At 40.0% G+C, this 22,769-nt stretch overlaps 1 protein-coding gene and 1 long non-coding RNA gene across 2 annotated transcripts in view; one reads left to right on the forward strand and one right to left on the reverse strand.

The window, feature by feature from the left end:
• Nucleotides 1-22,769, forward strand: part of STARD13 (StAR related lipid transfer domain containing 13) — a 329,780-nt gene that overhangs the window by 24,862 nt on the left and 282,149 nt on the right. The gene's annotated exons all lie outside the window — the stretch shown is intronic.
• Nucleotides 2,486-10,561, reverse strand: LOC130679989 (uncharacterized). Its single transcript, XR_008992975.1, has 3 exons — nucleotides 10,485-10,561; nucleotides 9,219-9,340; nucleotides 2,486-2,502 (listed from the first exon to the last, which is right to left on the reverse strand). It is a non-coding gene; the product is annotated as an uncharacterized LOC130679989 (long non-coding RNA).

Raw genomic sequence — 22,769 nt, forward strand, 5'->3', positions numbered from 1 at the left:
TTTCTGTAACAATTCTCTAATGTAAAACACAAGTACCTCTTTCCAAAGCTTTAAGTGATATTAAAGAAAACTTGCCAGAATTCTCAGTATTTTTCAATTTGCAGGTACAATGACAAGAATAGATGAAATAGGGAAACAAGTTGATTTCTCATTTTATTCTCACATACTGTATATTCTCTCAGCCTTTTTCATGATGTACAGGAGCTGAGCTACAAATGTCTGGCATCGCTACACATGAAAACCAAGCTCATAGTGAGGCCCAGAGCTAAAGGAAGTGTGGGCAGGAAACAGAGAGTCACTGAGTCATGTCGTGGGAATGTGTGGCTAGTGAGCTCTGATAGCATTCGGCTAAATGGCACTGTTGATTTTGGAAGTTTTGTTGTGGGAAGCCTAAGTAAAGTCCTTCCCTTTTGGGGTACATCTGCTTTTATGTTTTCAGCTGTGTTTAGTGGTTTGAGCTAGGTCTTTCTTTCTATCTTTCTTTCTGGTTTGTTTTTTTTTTTGGTGTGGCAACAGAGCAAACCTTGAAGTGGTAAGTAAGCTCTCTAGAGTGCATCACATAAGCCCTGTGGCAGCTGTCCTGTCCTAAGTGACCAGCTGGTCGCCCTTCTTTTGCTAACTACAGGGGGAAAAGGAGCCAAGGCCTCCATTTCAGTCAAAAAGCTATTTTGCCCAAGTGTCCATCCAGTTCTGCTGGGGTTGCAATCCGACCAGCCAATTCTGTTGGCCCCTCTTCTATCACCAGCTTTCTTCTCGCTGGTGTAGACAATGACCCAATGCACTGGGTCAAAATAAACTGCAAGAGCTAGTGCGAAAGCTAGAGGAAGGAGGGCAGGCGGGCCTAAGCTCTGGTGGTTCTGTTAGTAAGTGCTTCTCACGTGCGCTTACACTTCCCTCCCTGAGGCCCGGAGCTGCCCAGTGCCCCTTGGCCCCGGCTCCTGGCCCACCTTCTGACGCCTGCATCCATGCTGTCATTAAACCCTGTTCTTCCGAGTGTTAGTTAATTCATTCAATTCAGCTGCTGTGTATGAGAGGCATGGTAAATGTCCCAGGGGCTGGGGTACAACAGTAAAAACGAAATGTCTGTCCTCTGAGTACTAACAGTAGTGATGTGAGAAAACAATACATGATGCTAAGAGAAATATATAAAATGCTGAATGGCAATAAGTGCACTGGGGGGAAAAAAAAGGGAAAACAAAGCAATACGGGGTACTGGAGAAATGGAGAGTTTGCAGCTCTAGATCGGGTGGTTGGGGAAGGCTGCACGGAGGAGGTGGCGTTTGACTCAGCATGGAGGGAAAGCGTCTGTGGTACTTGTACATTAAGGACTGGTGCTCCAGAAGGAATTGTAGCTCCTTCTTCCCCACTTCCAGGTAAGCAGCTGACCCTGGTCGCCTGATATGCTGATGAATATAGATCCCCAAAGTAGTTCTTTTTTGAGTGTATCACTCTGTCTGTTGAGGATCCTATACCATGTTATTCCAGGTCTCATGTGGTACCAACCTGCTAATTGTCTCCTGGCCTCTTCCACTAAGCCCCACTTTGGCCTCAAATGCAGCCAACCACCGGCCAGTTTTTGTGAATGTGATGGAAACTTTACCTTGGGGTGGGGGAGGAAGCTAAAGGGTTAGAGGTTGAATAAATCTTAAATTTGGAATTTCTTTATTTTTTTTTTTTTTCAAATGTGCACTTTGCAATGTTTCATACAGTGGATACAGGAAATAACACACTTTAAAAAAATTGATAAATTCTAATTTTAAAGTAATTTTTAGTTTATAGAAAAATTGAGCAGAAAGTACAGGATGTTCCCAAATAATACTTAGCCCCAAGTGCCCCCCACCTCCCCACCAGTTTCCCCTATTATCTTTCTTTAGTGTGGTTTGACTATGGCTATAATTTACATTAGGGTCCACCCCCTGTGTTGTACAGTTCTGTGGTTTTTGACAAACGTGTAACCAGCTTTACTGATCCTGTGATGACATATCCACGTGTGCTGTGGATACCAGGCACGCTGCCAATGGCGATATTCAGAGATAAGGCGTCATCCACCGCCTCAAGTTGCTGTCTGTGAAATAAGAGAGGCTCCCAAGAGAACAAATGCAGTCAGTGCTGTGCTGTTTGGCTATGACATTGGTGCTGGAACACAGAATTCAGTTCAACCTGAGGCAGTGAAAGAACGTTTCCCGGTCAGGTAATAACAAGGTAAAATACAGAGAAGTGAAAAGAAGTTAGCAAGATGACTAAGGTATTCTGGGAAAAGGAAACCAGGTGGGCAGACGTTCAAGAGTGAAGGAACCTGCAGGCTTCTGCCCCTCAGTGCGGCTAGAGCAGCGTGTGCCCCGCAGGGTGACAGGAGACGGGCGAGAGATGGAGGCCGGAGCCGGCCACGGGGGCGGGCACTGCCAAGGAGCTTGCATTTATGCTGAGGTGTTGTCAGCACGGAAGGGCGCCATCAGGCTCGCATTGTCCAGAGATCGCTTTGGCTGCATCGTGAAAACTTCACTGGAAAGGAAATCACACACAAGGCTTGTACGGTCATCCAGTCATTCCGTTGTTCAGCAATGATTTACGGAGGTCCTACACATTCCAGGCCTATGCTAACCATGAGCAATAACATAATAACACAATAAAAAGACCGTATAAAACAACAATTTGTTAATCAAAAGAGGAAGGGGGTGGAGTGAGTGGGGGAGGCAGGTATAGCAAGAGGATATGCACATAACTAATGTGTGTCCAGATTAGTTACTTTTGAGGAGGAATTTGCCTATTCTATTTTTTAAAACTTTTTGATGAAGTGTCATATGCACTTCAGTAGAAGAATATATTTTGGAAGTGTCCACCTTTTCATTTACGTACTTTTGCAGCATCTAGACCAAAAAAAGAACAGCACCAGCCCCCAGAAGTTCCCCTTCACATTTCCATCTCTAGTCACTAACATTCCTTAACTTCTAATGATAGTTTTTTATTCGTTTTTTGTTTATTTGTTAAGTAAATACAGCGTGAACTCCTTTGTGTCAGCTTCTTTCACTTAGCATTAGTTTTATAAGATTCATCTAAATTGTCCGGTGAGACAAAGCTCATTCATTCTCCTTGTTGTATAGTATTCCATTGAATGAATATACTGTGATTTTGTTATCCATTCTACCGTGGCTGGATATTTGTGGTTTCTAATTTGGGGCTTTTACAGCAAGCTTTGGTGCACATACGGTTCCTGGGCGCATCCAGGAGTGGTGTTCTTCAGTCGCAGTGTGTACATATCCAGTTGTGTGGGTGCTGCCAAACAATTTCTGCCAGTGCTTTACCAGTTTGCACTTGCACCTCACTAAAATATGTTTCCTAGTGTCAGTCTTTCTCATTTTAGGCACTATGTGTCATGGTATCACACTGTGATTTTAATTTCCATTTTCCTTGCTGACCAACAAATTTGAACATGATTTCATATGTTTATTGGTCATGTGGATATCTGTATGTCTCTTCAAGCATTTAGTTCATTTTCTATTGGGGTCTTCAGTTTTCTTTTGATGTGTAAGATATACTTGAATTTATATGTATTTATAAAATGTGTGCATATGCTCTCCCATTCTATGGACTGACTTTTCATTCTTGGTATCTTTTGGTGAACAGAAGTTTTAAATGTTAATGTAGTCCAACTCATCAGTCTTTTTATGCTGAATGCCCTTTGTGTCCCATTTAAGAAAGTTTTGACTTCTTCATGGTCATGAAGATGTTCTTTTACATTTTCCTCTAAGATCTTCACTATTTTACTTTTTCACATCTACATCTGGAATCCATTGAAATTTTGTGTGTGTCCATTTTCACCAATTCCTGAATATGTTTTCTACTTCACACTGGAGAGACTCAATTCATTTATCTTTTGTTTGTTGGGGGCAAGGCCCATACCAAGTGGGTGTAGTGGGATTAAAGGGAGTAGAGAGAATGTGATCAGTCCTGATGAGGAGAATGTGACAGGTGTAAGGCCCTTTCCCATCTCATCTCTCCGGTGAATGCTTCTTCAGCAGTCCCATCCGGTGTGTTTTCTGTCTCTTTTGAAATTTGATAGCACAAGCACTTATTGTCTAGACCAGAGCTTCCCAGCTTTTTCAAACCATGATACTTAGGGAAAGTAGCCTTGTACACAGTGTGGCCTACCAGCATCACTCCTGGATGGATTCAGAAACCCATCTGTATGTGCACCAAAGCTCTTGTTATAGAAGTTCCCAGCGATGTGATGTGCTGGTCCAGGGACCCCGCTTTGAGAAACACTGCCTGAACCTCGTAGCTCCCAGCACAGTACCTTTAAACACCGTTGGACTGCAATATCTTTTGATTATGTGAACGAGTCAGTGAGAGAGGGAAAAAATGATAACTCTTATTTATCCTTAAGGATTTGATGTAAATACCTACTCCTCTGTGAAGTTGCTTCTCACCCTTCAAGGCAGATTTAACCTCCCTTTTTTCCATATTATCCCTGAACTTATAACTATATTCATTGGTGCACTCCACACATTTTACTGTAATAATCAGTTCACAGATACATCTAAAAAGTATGTATTTTAGAGTCTGACAAATATACCTTCAAACGTGAACTCTGACACTTACTAACTCCGTAATACTGAGCAAATTAACAGCTCTGATGTTAGTTTCCTGTTTAAAAAATGTGGACATTACCTTTTCTGGACTTTGTGTTACATAAGGGCCTATTGTAGGACCTTAATAAATGATAGCACTCCTTCCATTCCAGACATAGACCCATCTCTCTGGGGCAGGGCGCCATCCTACTCATTTTTGTATCCCCTGTTTAGCACTGTGCCTGGCACATGGTACATACTCAGTAAATGATGAATCAGCAAGGCAACCAGCAAGCCTATGTATTTTATATATATTTTTCAAATCCTATAGTTTCATTTCAGTGCATGTTTATGGAGAAATTACCCAAGGGTCGAGCCCCTGAGGGCATGTCACACCCTTTCAAAGAATCCCTGAGCTGCATGAGTTTGAGGTAGACTGTTGTCTCCGGATACCTTTGAACCAGGAATGAGCCAAAGATATTCTAAAATTTAGACAACTTCACATTCCTCTTGGACTTGGCCAGGAATAAACTGGAGCCCAGGACTATGGAGAAACCAGAGGATGAATAACAGTTTGTCTACACATATTCTCTTCAGTGTTAGATCCTCTCCCCTCACTTCAAGAGCCTCAGGTCCCATCTTCACATACACATGACTATACACCATCCTCAATGGATTAGAAAGCTGAAGAGCTGAGGGCGTTTTTGCTGCATGATGGCTTGTTGCATATTTAGTTTTCAGTATCAAACAGTAAAGCTGCACTGAGTTACATAGCTGTGTTGGTAGGCATCAATAGTTCTCAGCTGGGCGATTTTGCTCCACGTCTTCCAACCCCACTGGAGGACAACGGGCACCGTCTGGAGGCACTCTGGGTTGTTACAAGTCACAGCTGGGGTGGGAGGCGCCCCTGGCCGCTTTGGTAGAGAGTAGGCGTGCTGCTAACGGTCCTGAGCAGGCCAGCCCCACACCCCACCAGCTCAGCAGGACAAAGGGTGTGCCAGCCTCAAATGTCGGTGGTGTCAAGGCTGAGAAATTCTGACATGTGTTTTCCTTTGTCGTAATTAAATTTTGGAAAAAAAAATTACACACTGATGACAGTGTTCTAAATAAGAAAGGCTGGTTATGAGAAGTCCACCAAAAAAAAACAAAAAACTGACCAAATCTACGCTCTTGAGGAGATTACCCTATAGAAAGGAAAGGCTCCATCCATTTTGTAATTTGATGAAAAGCAAGGTGAGTATAACATAATTTCATTTGCTAAGATTTTATTTTAAAAGTGAATTCAAACACATTGTGTCTATCTCTGAATAATTGACTTTATATAAAGCATTTACAACGAAAGCATATTCTTTCGGTATAGTTAACTTTATTTCCTATTTCAGCTATCCAGAAAATAGTAAATCTAGGTTAGAAATGTCTGTAATGCTCCTTGGCTTGTGAATGCTGCAAAGAAGTGCATTGATTTTGAAAGGGAGGTTTCTCAGGGAGGTCACTTTATTTTGCTTTAAAAAATGAAATATGTTTGTCTTCATTGCAGATAGGCATAAAATCAGCTGGTCACATAGCTTATGCCCAAAGGAGCCAGAAAAAGCAGGGTCCCTAGTGTGTCTGCAAGGTGAATGCATCCCCTCTGGTGATCAATTACTTCTGAAACACAGCCATGCACATGTTCTATTTTAGAATGGAAAAGAGCCCTCTGTGGGAGTATGAGACATTCCTTCCCATTCTGAAGTAGAACTTGCACTGTGTCCAGCAAATAAAAAAGAACTGGGAGTTTCTTTAAATTGATCTGTGTGCTTAGAAGCTAAGGATGGAATATGGTGATTCAGCCACCCTTGTGATGCATTCACAGGATCCGGCTGCTGCCCTGCATGGCTGGTTTCTATTTTTGCATCATGCAGACAAATCTTTGTGGCGCATTGCTGCAAGCAGATCTCCACCTCTCTGTATGTGCATATATGGGAGGGTGAGTTTGTACTCTTATCTTTTCCTGTGGGAAAAAAAAAGCATTTGGCTAAAAATCTTATGCATAGTTTAGCTAGTGGTGACTCTAAAAACAGGAGACCCAGTTTCCTAGGAACATCACCTCCCCTCCTCCCCAACCGCCTGGAATATTCTTTGGGATGTTAGGGCCAGGTTCCCACCTCTGTCAGTGTCATTAGCTCTTTGTAAAAGATCCAACTGATCTTCAGCCGAATGTCTCAATTTCCTCTCATGTAAAATGGGATACTAATGCCTGCTTTTGTCATTTTAAGATCTTCATGTGCAACTAATACCTTTATTTAATGTTCTTGTCCCTCTGCTCTGATGTTCCGTCTTTGCCAATATTTCCACTTCACAATTGTGTACCTAATGTCTATGGAAGTACCTGGTAGACTTGGTTCCTTGAATATTTGTTGAATGAAATATGTTATCTCAGTTTTATAATAATCTCTATTGATACTCAGGGTAAGGGGGATTCTGTGTGAATTAGACTTCCAGTGAGTTAATAAGCCAAAAAATTGAAAATATCTTTCAAAAGTGTCTAAAGAGAGAGAGCACGGCACCCTAACTTTGATTTTCAAATTGTTAGGGTTCACATGTGATAGGTGAGAGGGCATCACATAGTATTGGTTAAGAATGGGCATCGGAATCAGGTAATCCTGGGTTGAATCCTGGTTCTGAAACTTACTTGTAATGTTGCACAGATTTCTGGAACTATATAAGTACTCCTGTTTTGTTTTCTGTAAAAGAGGAATAGTGATAACATTCCTTGGAGTATTTTTCTGAGGATTAAATGAAGATAATTCATATAAAGTGCTTAGCACAGTGCCTGACACATAATAAACCTGTAAATTAGGTAGGCTAGGCTTGGTAACAAGTAGAAGCCCCAATAAGTAATGACTCAACACCTTAGTTTGAGGCACCTTTTTTTGATTAGTAGGTGGCTCATCTTTATGTAGTATTAGAAAAGAAAGAGTAAAGAAGGCCTTGGCCAGGGAATTACCTCATCACTTCTGCTCGAATCCCATTGGTGTAAATCATTCATATGGAGAGGAAAGAACAGAGAGTTGCTGAGTATTACAAGTACCAATGGATTAATTGAGTGGAGGGAACAAAAGCAGATAAAAACTAAAGATAAAAATGTTTTTAAAAAATGTAGTAATATCAGTGTCTTTAATATAAATTAGGCACGAAGGAGGGTAAGTAGGATGGGAAGAGAAAATTATGAATTCTGATTTAGAATATTGAATTAGAGGTCCAGAAGCACATGCACTTGGGAAGATCCTTCAGGAATCTGGGGGTATAGGATTAGAGCTGGAGGAAAGAGTTCAGGGTGGCGATAATTTCTTTGGGAGTCATTCACACAGGACCAGTGGTTATGTCCCTCTGATGGACTGCATTCGCTGAAAAGACAAAGCGTCAGTTTTAACTTCCCTTATTTCTGGATCCTGCCACTAGTTTTGTGTAAGAAGCGAAAGTCTGGAACTCCTTTGGCTTTTCCAAAAGGTGACTGGAAGGTAAAGACCTTAATGGCTATCTCCTTCAACAGCAGTTCAAAGATACCCTTAAATCAGCCTCAGAAATTAGAGAGTCCAAAAGATGTAATTCAGACATGGTACCAAATATATTTGCTATCTATAATGTGGAGAAAATAAAAGCATCAAGCATCTACCTCATTAGCTGTGAAGATTGAAACAGATGGTACAGGTAAGCGTGTAAGTGTTTGGCACCTGGTAAGTTCTCCCACCCTACTTAAGTACTTCCAAATGATTTTCATTATTATTACTGTGCCCTTAGCCTAAGTACACAACCCAAAGACATCCAGTCTGAGACAGGTTTGATAAGCATTCATTTTGTCCTGGAAGAGGGTTCTTGTACTGTGCTTAGGTGACTCCCAATTTCAGTGTGAACCCCTGATAGGGATCCCCCCACCCCCGTTTTCTACAGAACAGCGAGTTTTCAGCAGATTTCCCTTCTGTGTAGCATCCTCGTAGAATATTAAAGATTCTGTTAAGCAGCCATGCATTTTTACCCTTGGGAAAATTCTGGTTTTAATTTTTGCTGTTATGTAGACCACAGGTCAGGAAGAAATGCCAAGTATGAGTTTCTCTTTGGGATTGTCCTAAATTTGCTTCTTTAAGAACTTCAAAAGGCTTTTGAGTACACAGAATCCTTCTGGTTCCTAGAGTACTTTACATTTTTGTTGTATTTTCTGCTTTGAAAGCAATTTAGAGAGACCAACTAATGATATAATATCATGCTGCTTCTCTAGGTTAGTTAGTCTGTTCGTTGGGTTTTTGTTTATAGTTACTGTTTTCACTTCAGGATTTTCGTTTAACTTCTATCAGCTTTTGAACTTTAATGTGATATTAGTATGCAAGTACATTAGGCTTACTGAGATAAAAAAGTATAAATAGATGGTAAGCACATTTATTTCATGCATGTAATGTTAAGGGCATGAGTCTGAAAGTACTTTCGAAGTCCTTACTAGGAGCACAGGGGAGCTTTTTATAGTTTATTCTCATTTGTTTTCTCATTTGTTAACCACATTAACCTAACAGCTGACAGTAATCTGGTTATAGCAGTGCCGGCTTATGCACCACTTTATTTCCTTAGGAAAGATAATATGTAACATACAGAGTAATTGGCCGAGTTTTTTCAACCAACCTGAAGTGTGTCTGTTGTGCAGCTCGTGTCAGTTCTTCAGGTAGGCAGTGAGAAGGAGTGTGGTGTGAATTCATACCAGGCAGGCCAGGTCCTGTAAATGCCATCCTGAGCGCAGTGGGAACCTGTTAGGGAGCGGGGAGGAACATTATCTGCTGGGTCTGTATTTTCAGATTACTCTTGGAGGGTGAGTGATCATGATACAAAAATGGAAACAGGAGAACCAGTAGGGAGAGTGCAGTGGTCCAGGCAAAAGGTCATGGGAAGTGGTGGAAATGACACAGAAATAAAGATGGTAGAAATACAGGATAAGGGAGGAAAGCGGGGTGTTGGGTACACTGGATACAGGGAATGAGGAAGGAAGGACTCAAGGATCATTCCCAAGGTTTTGACTTGAGGTAACACTTTTACAGAGATGGGGAAGATCCACTGTTATAACGGCCCCTATAATCTGACTTCCTGCTAGGCTGGGGGCTTCTCACAAGCAGGTACCATAGCACCCGAAGTGGCATTCAGCACATAGTAGGCATTCAGCACGTTGCTTTAACTGAATTAAGAAGTAAGTGTAGTATCACTATGCGGAAGCAGCCTAGGGGCAGGGTGGGGTGGCGTGGGGGTGGCAGGGTTTCCGTGTCAGCTTTAAGGGCCAAGAGCCATACCACCTGGAGACAGATTCCTTCCACCTGTGAGCTTGTGTTGTGTTTGATCAAAGAAGCTTTGGTGGGGCATGTATGTAAGATAATTGGCTTGCTGTGTAAGTGGGATTATTTTGTGCTTCGTTTAGCATATCTTACTGCTTTAACCATACATATTTCTTAAAATTACTACTGAAATGTTCAAATATAGACAAAACTATACGGACTGGTATAATAAAACCCAACATATCCATCCCATTGCTTCAATAATTACCAAGAAACTAGTCTTGTTTCATCAATATTCCTCCCAGCCCCTTACCAGCTTAATTTGAAGTAAGTCCCAGATTTACACCATTTGATCAGTATGTATTTTAGTAACCATTGACCTCCTAACACTTTATTGCTTGCATGTATTCTAAGACCCCAAAGGGGTAAAACACCAGTTCCCACCCCACTGCACAAAGATCGAACGAGATGAACTGTGCCTGCACGTTTCTGTTTGTTGCTTTGCATCTCTTGGCCTGGGTCAGCACAGGCACCAGGTGTCTGAGTGTCACCATGGTGAGTTATGTACAGCTGCTTTCTTCTTTTTCTCTCTTCGATGCTTCCAGAGACTAGGAAATCGTTTACTTACTCATTTGTTCACCAAATAAGTACTGGCCACTGACTGAAAGTAAGGCACTCTGCTCGGCACCTTGAGAGGCATTTTAAGATGGATTTCATTCCTGGAAGAAAGAGTAACATCAGTGTAAGTTGAGAGGCAAAGGGCAGAGTGTCTGAACTGGGAAATGGGTGCCTGAGCAGACTAGACAGAGTTCAGGGTTTCCCCACCCCCAGGAGGCAGCTGAGCCCTGATTAGCACATGCAGGTGGAGAAATGACCCTCGGCCAGGGAAAGCACCCCCGTAAAGGATCAGAGGCAACGACCCCAAAGTCTACCGAGGGCAGAGAGGAGTACGCTCTGTCTTCAGCTACAGTGAAAAAATAATTGTAACTCACGGGGCACTGGACAGAGTACCCAAAGGGAAGAGCTTAACTAATGGAGAAATGTAGCCCTGGAATAAAGGCTGCTCTGATTCCACAAAACAAAGCTTTAATGCAAGCTTTGGAGAGATTAAATCATTTCCATCCAACTTAACTGAATCCCAGAACAAAGCTAAAGAATATTTATAGGAAAACAAAAATGTCAGCACTCAACAAGGGAAAATTCATGAAAACTGGCATCCAATTAAAAGTGGCCAGGACAGCAAGGAAGCAAGCAAATATGACTCATAATGAGGAGAGACCTTAATAAATAGAAGCATACCCAGAAATGTCCCAGATGATAAAATTCTTAGACATTTAAGCCATCTATTGTAACCACATTGCATGTGTTCAAGAAGCTAAAGGAAGGTTGATCATGTTAAGGAGAGACATAAAAGATACAAAAAAATATCCAAAGTGAACTTCTAGAAATGAATATGGTAAAAACAACAAATGCATTGCACAGGACTGATTGCAGTTGAGATACTCCAGAGGAAAAAGACCAGAGAGTGAAACTGAAGACGTAGAACTATCCAAAATGAACCGCGCAGAGAAAAAAGAGGGAGGGTGGGGGGGAGAAAAAGCACACCTTGCCGAAGAAGAGATACAGATGGTAAATGAGCACAAGAAAAATACTCCATATCCTATGTCATCAGGGAGATGCAGATGAAAACAGCAGTGGGACACCACGGCACACTTATTAGAATGGCCAATATCCAGGGCACTGACCGCCAGTGCCGGGGCGGATGTGGAGCAGCAGGAAGCTGCATTCGTTGCTGGCGTGAATGCCGGAAGCTGCAGCCACTTTGGAAGGCAGGTGGGCAGTTTCAGACAGTACTGAACATCCTCTTGTAATGCAGCATCGTGCTCCTTGGAATTTATCCAAAGGAGTTGAAAACTTATGACAAAAACCTACGATCAGTGTTGAAAACAACTTCATCTATAATTGCCCAAACTTGAAAGCAACCAAGATGTCCTTCAGTAGATATAACAAATAGATTAATAGATAAAGAAACTGTGCTACATCCAGACAATGGACATTACTCAGTGCTAAAAAGAAACAGATAAATAAACTGTAATAATTCCAGACAATGGACATTATTCAGTGCAAAAAAGAAATGAGCTACTGAACCACTAACAGACATGGAGGGAACTTGAATGCCAAACTGAGAAGGCTCCGTACTGTTTGATCACAGCTGAATCAGGACATTCTGGAAAAGGCAAAACCGTGGAGGCCGTGAAAGGTCAATGGTACCAGGAGTTACGGGAGAGGGAGAGGTGAGTAGGCAGAGCACAGAGAATTTTTAGGACAGTGAATCTGCTCTGTGTGATCCTATGATGGTGGATGCATGGATGCATTTGTCTCGCCTGTAGAACGTACAATACCAGGAGTGAACTCATTTTAAGCCATGGACTTGGAGCAATGAGGATGTGTCAGTGTAGGTTCAGCAATTATAATAAATATGCCACTCTAGTGGGGAATGTTTATTGTGGGGGAAATTGTGTGTGGACAAAGGTATATGGGGACTCTCTGTACCTTCTATAAACCTTAAACTTTCCTAAAAAAATGAAATCTATTTTAAAACATCAGTTATATATAGGATAACTTCAAGCAGCCAAATAAATATACATGGAACTGGAATTTCCAAAAGGAAAGAAAAAAAATGTTTGAAGAAATAATGGCCTCATTTTTCCAAGTTAGATGAAAACTTCAAATCAACAGAACCAGGATCCTTAGTGAATTCCAAGCACAAGAAATTTGAAAACTACACAAGGTGCCTTATAATGAAATTATTTAAAACCAATGATAAATAGATAATCTAAAAACCATTCCAGGAAAAATGACCCATTCCATACAAGGGAAGAAGATAAGAATGACCTCAGATTTTTGTTTGAAAACAATGCAAGCCAATGGAGCAATATGTTTAAATACTGGAAGAAAAACTATCAGACAAGAGCCCTACACCAAGGAAGGTTATCTTTCAAATAAAGGTAAATAATGATTGTTTTGTGCACAAAAAAACTAAAGAATTCACCAACAGCAAACCTGCACTATAAGAAATATTAAAGGAAGTCCTTTAGGCTGCAGGAAAATGATACCAGATGGAAATCCGGATCTACACAAAGAAATGAAGATCACTGGAAATGATAAATACGTGGAACATGCAATTAAAAACATTTTTAACCTCTTTAAAAAGAATTATTTAAAGCAAACACAACAACAGTGTGCTGGAGGGTTTATAAAGGATGTCAAAGTAAAACATGATAGTGATAGCACAGAAGGAGGGGAAAACGGAAGGATAGTGTTGGGAGTTTTATATACTGTACAAGAATTAGTATTTTAATTGAAGGTAGGCTGGCAAAGCAAAAATTTAAACCGTAACCTAGAGCAAGGACTAAGAATGTAATCAACAACAATGAAAACCAAAGAGGTATAGCTTGTAAGCCGAAAAGAGATAAAATGACACCCTAGGAATATTTAAATAGTAATGCAAAAGAAGGTAGTTCAATGGTGAAAAGATTGCCTCTCCAGCAAACGGTGCTGAGACAAGTGGATATCCATATGCAAATGCAAATAAAGAGCTCTCAAAATTCAGTAATGAGAAAACAGTCAACCATTAAAAAATGGACAAATGATTTGAAAGGCACTTCATCAAAGTAAGTATACAGATGGTAAGTAAACAGAATAGACTCCACATGGTTAGTTATCGGAGAAATGCAGGTTAAATCCATAAAGGATGAAGTACCACTGCACACCTAGTAGAACAGCTACAGTTAAAGAGACTGACTACGCCATGTGTTGGCAACGGTGCAGAGTACCTGGAGCCCTTCTCCACTGCCCATGGGAACTTAAATTGTACCAACTTTTGGAAAACAACTGGGCCATTCTTGAAAAGTTAAACATGCACATAGCATCATTCCATCATTCCACTTTCATGAGAAAAAGAAAATATCCATACAAAAAATTATACATGAGTGTTCACAGTAGTTTTATCTGCAGGAGTCAAAAACTGCAGACAAGCTAAGTTTATTCATTCAATAGATGAATGAATAAACAAATTGTCTGTCTCTATACAGGGGAGTTCTACTCAACAGTAATAAGGCATCTACATTGTCCTGATGCACAAGACAGTATAGATGAATTCAAATGCCTTATGCCAAGTGAAAGAAGCCAGAAAAAGTAGAACATGCACTGCAGAATTCCATTTATATAAAATCCATAAAATGGATTTGATGCTGACCACCTGTATGTAGGTTTCTCCATCTCTTAATTTTCCATTTGTATTTTCCTTCGGTGGTCTTCCTTATCAAATTATATTTTTTAAGGAGGTATATTGGATGTTCCTTGAATTCTTGCAGTCTAAAACTTTGTTGTTTTTATACTTAACGGTACAACTTGATTAGGCCTATGCTTCTGGGGTCACATTTTATTTCCCTAAAACCTTTGTCAACAAATGTCTAGTTTTTTGACATTGACAGTTCTCACCCAAATGGCTATGCGATTCATTCTTTAGAGGAGAATATGGTCATTTCAGTGGAATTTGACTTGGCTTAGTTAATGTCTACCAAGAGGCAGAGATATCAACATAGGATTAGACATGCAAGAGAGTAACTGAGAAAGGGGACAGGGAAAGGGGACAGAGCCTCCATCCTGTGCAGGAGGTCTGGCACCTGTGGGAGGAGAGAGGGAAGGAGGAGGCGCAGACAGCAGTGTAGTTCCAAGGAAGGTTTGGCCAGGCCAGTGGGAAGTCCTGGAGCAAGTTATCTGCAGACAGTGTCCTGCCTCTGGCTAGAAAGGGCTGGTATCAATACTGCCACCAAATTCATTCACTGGATGGGAGCAGCCTGCAGGAGCACGGCCTCAGCATTATGTGGGTGTGGGACCTAGGGGGAGCAGTAGCTTGGTAACCAGAAGAGCTGAGCAGTGCAGGTTTTTATAGCTGCCACATGTAGGAAGCCCTTTGAATTAGGAGAGGAGCCATTAAGAAAACACAAGAAAAAAGAATCATCTTTCATTTGTTCAAGGACTGTCTATTTAGCTTGTAGGTTTCACATCAGAAACTTAACAGCATTATCCTTTAAGTTTCTTCCTGCTACATTCCTTTTGTCCTTTTCGCTAGCCTAGCGTCAAGACCTTTATGCAGAGGTTGACAGAAACAGAGAAGCAAGAATTCAAGCCATTTTGTTCTGCTGTTGAGATCTGAACAGCAGGATCAAGGATCCTGCCTCCCCACCTGTATTTTTTAAACTATTTTTGGGGAATGTTCTTCTTTCTTGTTTTTTAAATGGTAGCATGCAACAGATTATTTATACAAGTGTGTTTGTCTAAAGATAACATTGTATTTTTGTAGATAACAGTTTTATTAAAACCCCAGACCTCCATGAATATAGATAAAAATACTATGTTATATTATTACCTCCTATACTTCATCTCTTACTGACATTTTGTGAAAATATTGATTTTTCTGTGCATTTCAAATTCAGAATGGAAAGAATGTTGCAGACGAACCAACATCACCAGTGTTTTCTTCCATAACCAGAAGAAAACACATTCTTAAGGGCCATTTTTATTTCTTAAAGCACCCAGGATCCATTCAGGAAGTTGCTTGAACCGGGGCCAGACAGAGGAGCAGGTTGTCCAACTTGTGACATTTTCCAGGGTTGTGTGTTCAGAACCTGGTGACCCAGTTCTTCTCTTTTGGCCTATATTCAGCGAAACAAGTCTGGGCCTAAGTCATCAGGCTTATGAGGCATTTTCTTTTAAACTCAAAACCACTCTTATGAAGAAAATGAGGCATTGAATGAAATATGCCACTATAATCCTGTATAATCTTAAAAGTTGGCAGCACTGGTCTATAAAAACAAGGCTGAAGGCCAAGGCAAACAGGCCTATGAGGCAGCCAAACCCAGGGGGATGTGGCCCAGGGAGGCCCGCCACGGGGTAACAGCCAAGCCAAACTCTTGATTTTGGTTTCTTGTCTATGCACACCTCAAAGTGAGGTGGGGAGTATGGTCACCAACGGCCAGAAGTGGAATGTGATAAAGCAGCTCCTTTGCCATACCTTCTTTAGTGGTGGACAGTATTTTGAAAGTTAGGGATGAAACTGAATATACTAGCTGAAGAGAAAGATATTTTCATGTAGATACACAAAAATGTCCCAGGTTACTTGTTTATTTAGAATCATAGATTAAGCATATTATGTGTGCCCAATGTGGTCCTAGATACTATAGATGAGAGGTGGTACACGATTTTTAAATTTTATCTTTATCTTCCGATGAGGCCTATGTTACTCCATTTTACATGTATGGAAACTGAGTCTCAGGTGAGAAAAGTTGCCTAAACCGATGTAACTAGTGAGAGTTGGATTTGAGGCTGAAACCCAGTGAGTCTAATTCATAAACCCAACTGTTTCTCATACACTCTAATGCCTTAAAGGAAAGAGAGAGAGGCAGGTCTTAATTTTCCAGTACTTACAGTTTGCTGTAGGAGAAAAGATAAGTTTGCAAAATAACTAGAGTATAGTTTTACATTTATGTAAGTTCTAAATATATTCGAGTGTGAGACTACAGTCTGAGTGCTGAAAGGGCACGGAAGAGGGAAGCATTGTGTTGCTTCTCACGTGATAAACAGACTCCCCCGGTGCCCCCTCGCCAGCTTCCGCCCTCCCTCACCCTGGCCTTCACCCCCCTATAAGCCTAGAGGCCCTCGGATGTGTACGCCCCCGACTGTCTGCCACCTCTCCCTGCCCTAAGTCCGTCGGCTGCCACCCTGTCAGGGCGCCTCAGTCAGCCTGTCAGCACCCACCTCCTCGTCTTCTTCCCCATCAGGCCCCGTGCTGCTGGGTGCAAGCCTTGGGCCCCTCAGGAACCCTGCTCCTTGTCACCGCAACTGCAGTCTACACTGAGTTCTTTCTCCCTGGGCTCCGAATGTACTGAAATCTCTTCTAATTTACAAAAGCCTTCCATCAGACTGTCCGCTGAGGCTCGTATTCCTGAGGCTTCGCTTCCTTCAACCTTTCTAGGTCAAACTTACTGAGAATAGATTACTTTACTTCCCATTTAGTCCTTAACTATCCTATTCAAATTTCTGTCCTCTGGCTCTAGCCAAGGTGACTTCCTAATTACCAATTTTCAGTATTTTCCAAGTTGTCAGTTTTCCATCTTTTCCTATGAACCTATTCCTCCTGGTTAAAATCTTCCCTTTTCCTCTCTCTTCTCTGTGGCTCCTTTCCCTTGGTCATTCCCTTCAGCCTCATATATAACATCATGCCCCAGGCCTTTGTCTTTGCCTCTCCTAGTCTCAGTATAATCACACTTTCCCAGAACAAGTCCATCCTCTCTCAGCCCGGACTTCTCATGGATAATCCATATTCACTCAATCCACACCACTTTCCTACACTCACCTTCTTTACAGAGCCCCAACTGTGTGTCCCAGTCTCTACAAACTCAGTGCATCTAGAACTAATATTCCTCACCTTATACTTCACGTTCCTCACCACCTCCCCTGCTGCTCATCTTCATCCTTGAAATGCCTCCGTGAAAACCACCCAGGACACCTCTCCCCGCCCCCTTCCCTGCTCTCAAGTCCCTCCTAAATCTGGCTCCCATACAGTCTAGCCCAGGACCTTTTGTTTCACCCGGTCTTGGTCTGTTGTAACAGTCCCCGGACTTGTATCCCATCCCTTTCTCCCCCCATCCATTCCTCATGCTACTTCTGGATTCACCATTAAAAAACCTACATTTTTGGAGTTTTCATCATCCATAGATTTCATTCCCAACTCCCTCGTACAGCATGCACACTCCTTTGTTAGCCGGCCCATTCCTTTATTTCTAACTCCATCACTGTATACTCTTCCCCATTACTGATTTACAGCAATCCTGGAGTACTCACGCCCTCCTCTGCCCCTTTCCTTTGTTCATGCTGCTCCTTCTCTTTGGAATCCCCCTGTCCCTCTTGTTCTCTTTAAGATTATTCTTTAAGAGTCATTTTAAGTTGTATTCTCAATATAAACCTCCCCTGATTTTCTCCAGGAAGTCCACTATGCCTTTCTCTGTGCAGAAGTATGCCCTGCACATACCTCTGTTGGTGTACTTGTTCCTAGGATCACAACCTTGTTGTTATGGGGCTGTCTTCTGTTCCAAACTGCAATCTCATTCAGAGTAGCAAACTCTGAATTTCATCCTAAGGCAGCTCGGTTTTTAAAAGCACACCTAAATGTAGTGCAAGTTCTTTCACTATAACTTTAAGGTGTTCTGCAATGTTAATTGCATTTACCTAAATCAGGTAATTCTGTATCATAATACTTACTGAATAGCTTTCTAGTTTGCTTGTGTGTATATGTCATCTCTTTTCCTTCTAGATGATCAACTCTTGGAGTCTGTACTCACCCACAAATTATCTTAGGGTGTATCAGTCCTTGCCTAAAGTGAGATTGTGGAGGCAAGATATTGGGAGTAATTTTTACTGGGTCTGTGATATTGTTACTTGGCTAGAAAATCCATATGTAAATTATTAAAACACTTTCTATGATTATTAAAAAATTCTGAACTAAATGAGGGGAATAAAATGTTTGATTTTGAGCTAATAAATTCATGTTTCCATTTCTCTATTTCTCACAGATTAATCCAGTGGTTTTGCTTTCGGATCTTTTGTTTGTCACTTTGAGTGTCTCATAATGTAATCTTTCTGTTCTTACTATCTGGTCAATGCTTGTGTAAGTGTAGTCATTAATTCTCAATTCCTCTAACAACATTTAATGAAAATTCCTATGATATGTGTCTTATACTATTATATTTATACTATTGCTTTGACGCCTCCAAATAAGTAGTGACATCTTCTAGAGGACAGGGTCAGGAGCTGGCATGTCAGAATCAGTCAGAGTCAGGGGGCAGCCCAAGTCCAATGTCTAAGTTGGAGCAAAACAGTCAGCACAGGATCTAAAGGGAGGGACACAGAAATTCTGAGCAAGAAAGACAAGAAGACTCGTATTTCAGATTCATGGTGCAGAGACAAGACGAGCATGCGGAGGCCTCCATGTCTGTCTGGCTGTCCCAGCAACATCATGCTCAGCTGCTGTTTCATACAGTCTCCTGGTAAAACCTGCCTTGAACTGAAGGATTGGTCAACTTTGCCTAGAAAGAATGGCATGAAAGATGGAACTTTTTAGGCCCTTATGGTGTTTCACATTTCTGGAAAGCTTACTTCAAATATTTATCCAGATGTAAAAGTCTTGGATCATTGTTTTAGAATGAACTTTATTAACTAAACTGGGTCCAGGAAAATGCTATTCTCAGTTTTGTTATTAAGAAACTTCATTTTCATGTGATGCATTCCTTTCTTCCTTCATTTATTCATTTCTGGGACTTGGTCCAAATCTTAAATAAAACATACACAGAAAGAGAGAAAACCAGTGGCCTCTTTATGTAAACTAATCAAGAAGGAAATAAAGCCACCCAAATGTGGCCTATGCCATCTGTGGTCTGTGATAAATAGCAAAACTGCCCTCATGCTTTTTCTTTAAATGTTAACTGTAAAATATAAAATCCTTTTTATTAGCACCAGATGTCAAAAATGCTTATTAAAATGCCATGGTTTATTAAATAACATCATTTTAAACTCACTGAACTAGTAAAGACCTTTTTTTTTCATTTAGATTAAATGTCTGAAATTATGTATTACTCACATCTATTCAAACACGTGAATACCAATATACATATACCAGAATTTAAAATTAGGAGTAGAAAGATTTATACATCATGAGCTGAATTGAAATATTTTTAAATCTGTGAAAGTAGATTTTCATATGACTCTTGGTTTAAGACTGGGATTTTTATAGAGTACTGAAATAAGCATTACTTTATAACTCAGGTCTAGAGGAATTCAGGGAAGATCAAATAAAAATAAAAGAGTAGATTTTAAATTGTATAAAATTGGATTCTCTCTTTTTCAGAAGCTTTTTCTTTGGCTTTCATAGCATAGTTACTTGTGAGGAAACATGTTATCTTCTGTGTCTCTTCACATCCTCACCAACTAAGAGTTATTACAGGTTTTTCTCAACCTGGGTCAGGGAAGGGATAGCTTGGAACCAGTATATAGAATTTTTGAAGATATAACAATTTTTAGAAACTTCTCTGCGAGGCCATACTTGAATATTTTGAATTCAAATTTAATGCCAGTAAATGAGAATTAAGCATGGTAATTAAGGAAAATTATATTTTCATTTTATTTCTTCATAAACTGATACTTTCGTTGAATGTCTACTCTTAGCAGGGCTCCTTGAAATGACTCTGGAATTGCAGATCATAATACTTTTAAACATTTCCTCTTTTTCTTTCATTTTTACATATAGTTTACATATGACCTATTAGGTAATACCATGAGAAGGTTTAGAAAAAAGCTTTTGGAGATGTAAATTTACCTACATCAAGGTCAGTCAGCCTTAAATTATTTGGGCTAAAATCACTGTGTAATATTCAGATCCTTTATATTTATCTGAGGAAACTGACTTTCTAGTGGTAATCTGGTGATTAACCAGATTAAAATTAGGAGTAGAAAGAGTTATACATCATGAGCTGAATTGAAATATTTTTAAATCTGTGAAAGTAGATTTTCATATGACTCTTAGTTTGAGATTGGGATTTTTATACAGTACTGAAATAAGCATTGCGTATTGCTACTTAGTCATTAATCTGTAACGTTTAAATCAAGGTCACCACTGAATATAATTTATTGAGTTTGAAATCAGCAGGTGTCTTCTGGGCAAAGTAAAAAACAAACAGTAAAATGGCTTACGTGTTTACCTAAGAGTTTATTTACTGTGGGATTTTATCTGCTGCCTGGGCTTTAAAGATTTACTATGAGGGCATTAGGAAAAAAATGGCCCCTTTGTGTTTCAAGAGCAGCAGGTGTTGAAACAACTTTCCGGTTTAATTACAATAGTTCTTAATCTGTTTACTGACTTGATTGATCATCAAATGCCCCAAGGACCATAGCCTCTAAATAAAAGTTTATCTGGATGTTTTTATGATTATCTGGTATTGTTCTGTTCATTTAGTCTGCATATTTGTCTATGTGGGCAAAAGATACATGTCTGGGTATATTTATTCCAAAGAGCAATTCCATTTTAAATCCAGCATTATCATAAAACAAATTCCTAAAATGTTGTTATTCTTAGACTGTTCATGTGAACATGGATTTATAATTACCATGGCTTTGAGATGTTAGAAAATTAACGTCTTCTGGGAGATCTCACCAAATGAAGCAAGTGACTCAAACACAATTCAAAGGAGTTTACTGCAATTTATTCTTGAGGTAATTCTAATAGTTGTAGAATTCCTAAATCTCCAGTTTGGATGATTTACCTGACCACAGCCATCTATACAACAGAGAGGAAGTGCCAAGCATGCAGCATAGTGCTATCAATGAATATTTCTGTATATTGACTAAGCACTCAACAAGTACTTATTGAATAAAATATCCGGAAAATACATTAGTGGTCTGGAGACATTTAATCTAACTATCCTGACATCAGTGAATGACATTTTCCCACATTCTGCTACAAAATGTACCCTTCCATCTTTATTTTTCTGGAAGTGACTATAATCTAGTGTCTCTTTCAGTAAGTTTAGATAATTATCTCCAGGTTAGTAGCAGTTGCTTTATTGCCTGACCATAAGTCATATTTTGGATTGTAGAGACAGTAGAAATATCTTAGAGATACCATATTCTATGAATGTGTAATATTACTAGGGTCTAAAAAGTTCCCACCCTATTATTTGGATTTCCAAACAGAGGGGCTTGCCGTGGAAGGTAATGGGAGATTAAACATAACAAGTTGCAATAGAAGTGTGTGCATCTAGGAATATTTTTGTGTTTCTTTTTAATTATGGAAAAATACACATAACAAAACTTATTATCTTAACCATTTTAAGTGTACAGTTTATTGGCATAAGTACATGAGTACATGGTGTAAACATACATTGTCATGTGACCATTCCCACCTCCATCTCCAGTACTTCTTTCATCTTTCAACACTGAAACTCTGTCCCCATTAACAACAGCTCCCCATTCCCCCCTCCTCCCAGCCCCTGGCGCCTGGTGATTTTTAATGAAGCTAATTATGCTAAAATATTGCTGTCCATCCATAAGGAAATGTATGTTCATCATCTCACTTGTGAATGTTTCAGAACTCACATATGGAAAATACATAGCATATATTCATTTTTTGCCTCATCGATTTTCATGGGAAACGAATATCCCTACTGCTTCGAACTTTTCATGTACTATTGAAATAGTTACATGCACAACAGGTTCATTTTCACGTATCTCCAACGCCTTTGGACTTTAGTAATACTTTGCAAATATTTGTAACTTTTCAAGAACACTAACTTTTGTGGCTTTAATTTCAGGCATCTAATTTCTACTTTTTTTCTCATCATGACACTTATGAACACTTTTCTTATTCCATATACATTTATATATTTGTCAGATTCAGATTCTGTGTACCTTTTAATGCAACATTCTAATTTTAGAACCAAGTAATACTCAACCATACCTTTGCCAAGTACTCTTTTTTACCTGAGAACCCCTATTTCACCAGGTTGCATTGGTTTATTTTAGAATCAGATAATCTGGTCTCCTGTCAGATAATTCAGGTCTCCTGTCAAATATTATTTGCTATTATTATTAACGTAGGAGTAATTCTTTAGTTCTCAGGCTCAAGCAGTGGTTGAGGAATCCTACTTAGTATGTTGTGTTTCCTTTTTAAGTCCTCAGGTTGAAATCTCTCTGCAGCAATTGCTCTTAGCTCAAAAGTGAGAATTTTAAACAGCCCTACTGGGTCATTTCTATGTTGTATGATTATTAAAACATGATTATGTTACTTCAAAAATGATTC

The sequence above is a fragment of the Manis pentadactyla genome, chromosome 2, assembly GCF_030020395.1.
Source record: "Manis pentadactyla isolate mManPen7 chromosome 2, mManPen7.hap1, whole genome shotgun sequence".
In the NCBI taxonomy this organism is placed as follows: domain Eukaryota; kingdom Metazoa; phylum Chordata; class Mammalia; order Pholidota; family Manidae; genus Manis; species Manis pentadactyla.